The sequence below is a fragment of the Leuresthes tenuis genome, unplaced genomic scaffold (assembly GCF_036924035.1).
Source record: "Leuresthes tenuis unplaced genomic scaffold, fLeuTen1.0.hap1 SCAF_186, whole genome shotgun sequence".
Taxonomy (NCBI): domain Eukaryota; kingdom Metazoa; phylum Chordata; class Actinopteri; order Atheriniformes; family Atherinopsidae; genus Leuresthes; species Leuresthes tenuis.
This window is the reverse complement of record NW_027325540.1, coordinates 31,939-41,009: the sequence shown is the minus strand read 5'-3', so window position 1 is coordinate 41,009 and position 9,071 is coordinate 31,939. Positions and strand designations below refer to the sequence as shown.

Genomic DNA, 9,071 nt, shown 5'->3' with positions numbered 1-9,071 from the left:
GTTTTAAGTCAGTGAGTAAATTTTATTTAAATGGAACTTTTCAAGAACAAATGTCACAAAGTGCTTTACAATAAAAATAAAACAATAAAAAGTTAATAACTGAAGCACATTACGATGTTAAATAAGGATAAAGCATACCATACAGTATCCAATACTTTTCAGAAAACCAGGTTAAATAGATGTGTTTTAAGAGGCTTTTTAAAAATGTCCACTTTTCTCACACATCTTAAATCTAATGGAATTCCATAGTGTAGGAGCAACAACCTCTGAATCACAGTATCCTTTAGTTCTCAGCCTGGATGGAGGAACAACCAACAAACCTGATCAGAGGACCTCAGAGTCTTGTTGTTATGATGGGGCTGCAGGAGATCTTTGACATATGAAGGGGCCTGAACACGCAAGGCTCTGAATGTGGGAACAAGAACTTTGAACTGGATTCTGAACCTGACTGGGAGCCGCTGTAAAGAAATCAGAACTGGTGTTGTGTGATGAAAAAACAGCACCGCAATGTGCGGACTTTTTTGAGACTTTTTTGATGACCTCAGTGAACTGCTGTCTATGATCTGTGTTGATTTTGACTGTGTAATTATTGTTGGTGATTTTAACATCCACGTGGACAACCCTCAGGACAAAGGGACTAAAGACCTGAGTAACACTCTGGACAACTTTGGGCTGACTCAGCATGTAGCAGAGGCCACACAGAATAGGGGGCACACTCTAGACTTACTGATCTCTAAAACGTAGTTTATACTTCTCCGTCATTTTGACGATGTAGCTACGACGTGGACGTGGACCCCTACGCCGTAGTCTCTGTGGCGCAATCGGCCAGCGCGTTCGGCTGTTAACTGAAAGGTTGGTGGTTCGAGTCCACCCAGGGACGAGTAGTTTCACCAATAAATCGTTGATATCTTAAACATATTGCTGCCATGTCTTCAGAACACGGTGTCACCGTCCAGCCCTGCCCCTTTAAGATGGTGTGTGTGTGTGTGTGACGTACGTGTGTAGGGAGAGAGTCGATAAAAAAAGATTGATGGAAGAAAACGAATAAAACCTGCGTTCCGCACAAAAAGCCTTGACTCCGTTCTCATTTCGCCCCACACTTTGGCCCGGACCCTACGATTGCCAGTTACCGGTAACGAGCCAGAAAATAAAGACCAGCTCCTTACTACGGTTCGGAGGCAGAGGGTTAAGAAGGTAACACTGGGGGCTCGTCCGGGATTTAAAAGTTGGCTAAAAGTGAGAAGAATAGCTGTGAACGCGAGAGAGCATGGCGACATGCGGCAATGTTTTTGAAAGACACGGGGAGCTCATTAGCCCAAACGTAAGCACCAATCCGTTTTTAACGGACATAACGGACTCTGTTGATTCAACTGGCAGCAGATGTGTCGCCGGCGGGGAGAGTTATAACCCGTTTCTAGTTAGCATGGAGCTAACCGCCGGAGCAACGGAGCTAGCCGCAGGTGAAGCGGCAGCCCGTCCAAAGACAGCGCTGCTCAGCGGAACATGGCTACCGACCCCACCGCCCTCAGCACTGACTAATCCCTTCCACACGCCAGCAAAGCAGGACGGCGCAGCGGTCGGTGAGTCTATGGTTCCCCCTCAATACTGTTGGGTTGGCCCTGGAAATATGGTTTCTACCCCAGCTGTAGCCGTACATTACGGCATGAACAATGACTTTAAACAGACTTTTGATGGACGGCCAGCGAACCCCTTTTCCCCTGCAAACAATGTGCATGCCAGCATGAACCCAGCCACTCTGGCCCATACACCAGTCTCCCAGTCTTCTGTGCCCCCCTTCACACCTTGTATGTCCCAGTCTGTGAGACACGTTTATGCAGAACGGGCTCATGGTTGTTACTCTGCCCCTCCCAGTGATGCACCATTTCACCGGGGTAAAGAGCATGACTCCAGAGGATATTCACAGCCTAGCTGGAGAAGGGCCGAGCCTGCCCCACAACGTCCTTCCTCTCACATGATGTGTGGCGGTGATTTTATGGACAGTAGCGATGATGAACAGTATGGGCAGAGAGAGAGAATCCCCACCTTACAGCCAGGTCGTTTTGATGGGTCGGGGTCATGGAAAGGCTTTCTCTACCTGTTTGAGAGCTGTGCTCAGGCCAACCACTGGTCAGAGAAGACCATGGCCGTGCAGCTCAGATTTAGCCTGACTGGTGCTGCTGGTGCTATTGTCCACAAAAACCCCAGATCTACTCGGTGGAGTTACCAGTGTATTGTGGATGAAGTGGATGGCCTATGGGCCATGTTCGGAGCATGCAGCAGCCATAGGCATTGAACTGAGACAGAGAGTGAGAGGGACGAGTGAGGCTCTGCACAGTCTGAGGGATGATATCTACGAAAAAGTTTCCATTGTGTATGCAGATCGTACAGAGCGGGAACAGGACGCCATCAGTGTGGAGATCTTCACTAACGCCTTGGCTGATGCTGAAGTGGTTCAAAGACTACTGGAGGAGCAGCCACGCACCCTGGCCAGAGCATACGAAGTAGCACACCGGTACGAGACGACCAGAAGGGCTGCCAGAGCGGTCACCCAGCTGATGCAGCCAGGTCAACGCGGTTCATCAGAGCGGAGAGCCAGGGCAGCAACGGTACGCGAAGATACAGGTGTGATGCTGTGTGATGAACTAGGAGGGGAAGTTATGAGGTCCACCAACCCAACAAACAGGAAACCGAGATTTCGCCAGCAGTGGCTGCCAAAGAAAAACAGAAATGTTGAGATGACCTCAGCCGAGATCATCTGTCACAACTGTTCGGGTGTAGGACATATACAGAGGAACTGCCCTTCTCCTCGTCGACCCAAACCGCACACCCCGAGTGTCGACCTGACCCCAGTTCTCCGTCCCAGCACCGTGGTTACCTGCACCAGCGGCCTGGAAGGTGAAATGAGTGTTAAAATACTAGTACATGGAGTGGAAATGTGTGCTCTGCTAGACTCTGCTGCTCAGAGAAATGTGCTGCCTCTCCACCACTTTGACTCTATTCCTGTCGAGTCCAGACCCCAGATTCAGCCGTCCACTGCACAGGTCTTACAGGGCATCGGGCCCAAGGGCTTGACAGTCATGGGGGAAGTCAGTCTGCCAGTGCTCGTGGCAAGCAGGATTACCAATGTGAATTTCATCATAGCTGACACGGCTGAGGGCACCGAGGTTATCCTGGGGCACCCTTTTCTGCGGCAGGCACGTGCCCACCTGGACTATGGTCACAGAGAGATAACCCTCTTCGGTGAAAAGGTCCCCCGTTTTAACCCAAACCACCAGCTTCAGGTGCATATTGTCAGAGTGGCCTGCACAACTGTGTTAGCGTCGGGTTGTGAATATGTAGTGCCCGGCACGTCCCGCCTCCGCCATGCAGCTAGTGGAGACATGATGTTGAGCCCAACCAAAAGCTTCATCGAAAAGCACCATGTGTTAGTGGCCCACATTGTTGTTCGGACGCGGCAATCAACCAACATCCCCATCAGAGTCTTCAACCCTGGCACTGCACCTGTCACGCTAATGAAAGGGTCTGTGGCCGGCCTCCTTCAGCCAGCAAAGGTTATGGGAGAGGTAGAGCTTCAGCAAAGGGAGGCCTTAACAGTGTCCGAGCCTGGTAATTCTGACTCTGTTTCTGTCCCCAGTCACCTGCAGTCCCTTTACACTGAGAGCTGTGCCAGCCTGTCAGAGGATGACCATAGAAGGGTGGCCAGCCTGCTGCAATCATACAGCAACGTGTTCTCCACGGGGCCCACCGATCTCGGCCGCACTAGCCTTGTGCAGCACGATATCCTGACCACCCCTGGGCCACCTATAAAACAGCCGCCACGCAGGATGGCCAGTGACAAACAGCTTTCAACAGACCAACAGGTGCAGCAAAGCCTTGAGAACGGTGTAGCCCAACCCAGCATGGTAAGAAAGAAAGATCAGAGCTCACGGTTATGTGTGGATTACCGACCTTTAAATGAACGGACTATCAAAGACGCTTATCCCTTACCACGCATCCAGGACACTCTAGACACACTCTCCACTGCCAAGTACTTCAGCACATTGGACTTAACATCAGGCTACTGGCAGGTGGAGATGACACCAAGGGCCCGCAAAACTGCTGCTTTCTGCACACGGAAAGGGCTCTTTGAGTGGAATGTGATGCCGTTTGGGCTTTGCAACGCGCCGGCCACGTTCCAGCGACTTATGTATCGTGTTCTGGCTGGGCTGCAGTGGGAGACGTGTTTGGTGTATCTTGACGATATTATAGTCCTGAGGCGGGATGCTACTGAAATGCTGGAGCGACTCAGCCAAGTGTTCACCAGACTACATGAAGCCAACCTCAAGCTGAAGCCTTCCAAGTGCTGCCTTTTCCGGGAGCAAGTGGCCTATCTGGGGCACATCGTCTCTGCCAGAGGTGTCGCCACCGACCCCCAAAAGATCCAGAAAGTGGTTGAGTGGCCAACACCCAGAAACATCTCAGAGGTACGGCAATTCGTCGGCTTGGCGTCCTATTACAGACGTTTCGTGCAGGATTTCGCCACACTTGCTAAGCCACTTCATGAACTCACCAAAAAGTATGCACGCTTCGACTGGACAGCTGAATGTCAAGAGGCATTTGAGACACTGAAAAGCCGGCTGACATCTGCGCCTGTGCTAGGCTATCCCCTCGACAATGGCGAATTGTTTCTCGACACCGACGCCAGTGATTGGGGAATCGGAGCAGTCCTCTCCCAAACACAAGGGGGTGAGGAGAGGGTTCTAGCCTATGGGAGCAGGCGGCTGTCAGCTACAGAGCAAAATTACTGCACACACCAGACGTGAGCTCCTGGCAGGGGTGGAGTTCACATCCCACTTCAGGCAATACCTGCTAGGAAGGCCGTTTACCCTCCGCACCGACCACAGCAGCCTGCGCTGGTTGACTAGACTGAGAGAGCCAGAGGGCCAGCTCGCCCGCTGGTTAGAGAAACTTGCAGAGTAGGATTTCCAGGTGATCCATCGCCCTGGGAGACACCACCAAAATGCAGACGCACTTTCCAGGAGGCCGTGCCGTGAGTCTTGCCCATGTACGGTGCCAGAGCCTAATCTAAGTGTCCGGCATCAGCATAAAGCAGTGCAGTACAGCTTAGATGACTTTCCAGCTGAAGTGGTTGCTGTGGAGAGCAACCTCCAGTGGGGGTAGAGGACACCTCCGACAACGACAGCTGCGGCTATGCCCCCACCTCTCCAAGCATCCACAGGGTGAGTGAGCCACTTCACACTAACCTGTTTTGCGGCTGGACTCTAGAACAGTTGAGCAATGCCCAACTAACTGACCCAGATATGTCACCAGTGAGGAAGTGGATGGACGCAGGAGACCGACCATCGTGGACTGACGTAGCACCCTGCAGCTCAGCTACTAAAGCATACTGGGCGCAATGGAAACGACTCTATCAGAAGGATGGAGTCTTGCTGAGAAAATTCTACTGTGCAGAAGGTCACGTGTTCTATCCCCAGATCCTGCTGCCTCACCAGTACCGTACCTCTGTGATGCAACAGATGCATGATGGCCCAGTGGGTGGTCACTTTGGGGTGGAGAGGACGCTTGCACGCCTTAAGGCCAGGTACTTCTGGTATAATATGAAGGACGATGTCACACTCTGGTGCCGCACCTGCACCAGCTGCGCTGCAAAGGCTCGTCCGAAGAAAACTCCTCAGGCTGCCATGGGCACAGTGCGGGTTGGTGCTCCTATGGAGAGGATAGCAGTTGATTTGATGGGACCTCTGAATGAAACGGAGAGGCGAAACAGCTACATACTGGTCGTACAAGACTATTTCAGCAAATGGGTGGAGGCCTACCCTGTTCCCAATGAGCAAGCAGTGACAGTGGCAGAGAAGATTGCCTCAGAGTGGGTATGCAGATACGGAGCCCCACAGTGCCTGCACAGCGACCAGGGCACCAACTTTGAATCAGCAGTGTTGCAGGAGATGTGCGCCCTGCTGGGGATTAACAAGACACGAACAACACCCTTTCACCCGCAGTCCGACGGCCAAGTGGAGCGCTTTAATGCCACCCTGCAGAAAATATTGGCCACTACTGCAGAGCGTTGCCATTGGGATTGGGATGTCATGATTCCGTACGCAGTGATGGCCTATCGAGCAACCAAACACAGCTCCACAGGCCTGACACCTAACATGATGCTCTTTGGAAGAGAGACAACTGAGCCAATCGACCTGGTTGCAGGTCTGCCCCCGGATACTGACCACTCAAACACACCTTCACAGCATGTCCAGCGGCTCAGAGAACGGCTAGAGCTCTCACACCAGCTGGCACGGGAAGTGCTAGGGAAATCTGTTGAACGACAGTACGACAAAAATATCTGTCAGGTCCAACACAAAGTTGGTGATGCAGTTTGGTACCTGATAAAAGGCAACAAGAGGGTGAAAAACAAGGTACGGAAGTTTTTACCTTCTTATGAGGGCCCCTATTTTCCACTCCTCAACCAAACTGAACATTTTTCCTATCGGCAACCACTTGTATGTTTGGTAGTAAATCGAAAGCCGCCGGGGTAACGTGTCCCACTGTACCCACAAGCTGCCAGGCTCTGTGGTTTGAGAGAGCGCAAAAAAATAAAAATTGGTGGACTGACAACTGGAGGAGTGGTAGTCAACCTCCACCTCCACGGCTGGCCGAGGTGCCCTTGAGGAGGGCTCTGTACCCCCCCCCCTTCTCCCCGGCGCTGTAATTGGCTGCCCCACCGCTCCAGTGTGTGGCATCTGTCTCCATGAGTGTGTGACCCTGTGCATGTGTGTGTTCAACAGGTACCAACCTGGATGGGTCACATGCGGAGGAGTCATTTTAAATTAAATCATTTTAGTTATTTACATTGATCCTCTATCATTCAAATGGTTATTAGTATGCCATGAGACTAAAGTGAATGAAAGTTTACCTGTTTTGACAATAATTAAAACCAGATTCATTGGTTGGCTCCCTGGGGTTGTAATTGCAAGACAGTTTCTCCTGAAATGCCTCAAGTCAAGATGAAGCACAGGTCTGCTACTCAGGCTTTGTGGACTCTTCTTTTATAACGAACCATTACACAGAAAACTGTGAAAATGTGGTTCCTCCTCTCCAGTACCCCCGAATAGACCTTACCAGGGAGGCTGAGGAGTGTGATCCCGTTTTTCCTGTCTGACACAAACATTCTTACAATTTGAATGGAGTGAATGGATGTTTTTATGTCTAACAATGTTTAAATATTTGATGCTAATGATAAAAGCTCCACGATGTCAGATTTTATGTTCAAAGCAGAACATGTGAAACAGCATAAAAAGTCAACATTGACTGAACAGCATACATGTGTAACTGTGCTGTCGACACAGTGATGTAAACACTAGATAAAGAGAGAGAATGAGCTTTTTACTGTCGGACTGTGTTGACTAAAGTGAGGACAGAAAACAACAGACTGAGCGAACAAAGAGAAAATCAGGAACCTGCAGGGAAATCTTGCCCCACAGCTGAAAGTTTCTCCTTTAAACAGAGAAGTTTCAGTATTTTTCTGTTTTCACCACACTGCTGAATGAGTTCAGGCGTTGATGCTGATCAGTGTTTCCTGAATTGTTCTGTTCTGTTTTAGTTGTAAATGATGTTGTCAGATTGGTAATTAAAATCTACTCTTTGTTCCACTGTCTTCATATAGAAAGTCCAAGATCTTTAATCCTTCCGCAGGCAAGAGGAAAATTGTGCGTCCAGAGTGGAGTCCTCCTGTTAGACACTAATCCATATGCTGATGTACATTCCAGCTGTCGTGACACTAAACAGTGAAATTAATCTTATAACGAGTAAAATCTATTCATGGTTCAAATGTTTTGACCTGTTTTGACTCCTCCTGTAAGCATGTAGTGTTCTAACCCTTCACACTGTGGGGTCAATGCTTGTTTCATTCAAAAAGGAGTGTATCAACTCTATGTAAGCACAGTGCATAAATATGTACAATAAAAGGTGATATCAAACCCTCAACAATATAAGAAATACCTTATTTGTCCTCGGAAGAATAACTTTTGAAGAAAATTATCTTTTAATTGACAAGTAAAACTGTTTCTTATTTTGATAAAAGAATCCAAACAAATTTAGCTTTTTTTATTTTTACAATGTTTTATTTTATTTAAACACATAAATCAATGTAATAATAATTTTTGTAGGAACATATTCATATTCTTATTTGAATGACACAATAATGCTCTTAACAGTTGTGAGAACAATTCACTGATACTTTCAGTCAGTGCAGTTGTTCAGGATGAAAAGATAGAGCCGTACAAAAGATATCTACATTTTAAGTATTTTTATTGATGTTACTGTAACAGGATGTATAGAGATTTCATTGGTTGACTAGTCTTATGTGCGAATACTAAATGCTGCCGCTACTTTCTCTCTTGATGTTGTTGTCGGCGATGTTTTGGCGTCATATATTTTTTGAAGCGCCTCCACATTGAAGGCAGCTCTGGTCTTTCTTCTGAGGGGTTAAACTTGTCCACTGCTTGTTCTGGTACTGCAAGTTTAAGAGACATGTCTTCTGTGGCATGTAAGGGGTTTGATGTTGGAGAGTCCTCTGAATGTTTAGAGGTTGGTTCCATTTCGATGATAATGAAAGTTCTTTCTTGATTGTTTTCTGGAAGTGGTTCCTGGACAACGATCTGTGATGAAATGTCCTCGGTGTCTTGAGGTTCCTGGATGACTTCAGGCTGGTCGTTCTTTATAATGGTCTCTACCGTCTTTTTGTTTTTGCGTCAACGCTTTTTAGAAGAAACTTTCTCTTTCGGTGGCTCTGAGACATCTTTTGGTTGTGGGACTAATTCCATTTCGATGTCACTCACCAGTTGTGGGACCACGTCTGGTTGTGGCACTCCAGCCTGATGAGCCAAATCTGATGGAATCACTTCCTGTGAGTCTTCAGAAGCCCTTTCTATTTCTTTTTCTTCCACAGGTTCGGAAATCTTCTCTGGTTCCTGTATATGGATCGGTGATGAAATGTCCTCCGTGTCTTGAGGTTCCTGGATGACTTCCGGCTGGTTCTTTACAATGGTTTCTGGCGTCTTTTTGTTCTTGCGTCGACG

The 9,071-nt window shown here is 48.5% G+C and overlaps 1 non-coding gene across 1 annotated transcript; it reads left to right on the top strand.

The window, feature by feature from the left end:
- The first annotated feature begins 806 nt into the window (after positions 1-806).
- trnan-guu (transfer RNA asparagine (anticodon GUU)) lies at positions 807-880 on the top strand. The gene has a single exon. It is a non-coding gene; the product is annotated as a tRNA-Asn (tRNA).
- The last annotated feature ends 8,191 nt before the right edge of the window (positions 881-9,071 follow it).